Source organism: Physeter macrocephalus, chromosome 11 (genome assembly GCF_002837175.3).
Source record: "Physeter macrocephalus isolate SW-GA chromosome 11, ASM283717v5, whole genome shotgun sequence".
NCBI lineage: Eukaryota > Metazoa > Chordata > Mammalia > Artiodactyla > Physeteridae > Physeter > Physeter macrocephalus.
Genome location: NC_041224.1, coordinates 24,835,561 through 24,836,347, shown reverse-complemented (window position 1 = coordinate 24,836,347; position 787 = coordinate 24,835,561).

Genomic DNA, 787 nt, shown 5'->3' with positions numbered 1-787 from the left:
AGAAATGAAGACAGCCTAAGAGACCTCTGGGACAACATTAAATGCAACAACATTCGCATTACAGGGGTCCCAGAAGGAGAAGAGAGAGAGAAAGGACCAGGGAAAATATTCGTAGAGATTATAGTCGAAAACTTCCCCAACATGGGAAAGGAAATAGCCACCCAAGTCCAGGAAGTGCAGCGAATCCCATACAGGATAAACCCAAGGAGAAACACACTGAGACACATAGTAATCAAATTGGCAAAAATTAAAGACAAAAATTATTGAAAGCAGCAAGGGAAAAATGACAAATAACATACAAGGGAACTCCCATAAGGTTAACAGCTGATTTCTCAGCAGAAACTCTCAAGCCAGAAGGGAGTGGCATGGTACACTTAAACTGATGAAAGAGAAGAACCTACAACCAAGATTACTGTACCCAGCAAGGATCTCATTCAGATTCAATGGAGAAATCAAAAGCTTGACAGACAAGCAAAAGCTAAGGGAATTCAGCACCACCAAACCAGCTCTACAACAAATGCTAAAGGAACTTCTCTAAGTGGGAAACACAAGAGAAGGAAAGCACCTACAAAAACAAACGCAAAACATTTAAGAAAATGGTCATAGGAACATATATATCGATAATTACCTTAAACGTGAATGGATTAAATGCTCCAGCCAAAAGACACAGGCTTCCTGAATGGATACAAAAACAAGACCCATATATATGCTGTCAACCGTAACACAATAATGGGGGGGACTTTAACACCTCACTTACATCAATGGACAGATCATCCAAAATGAAAAT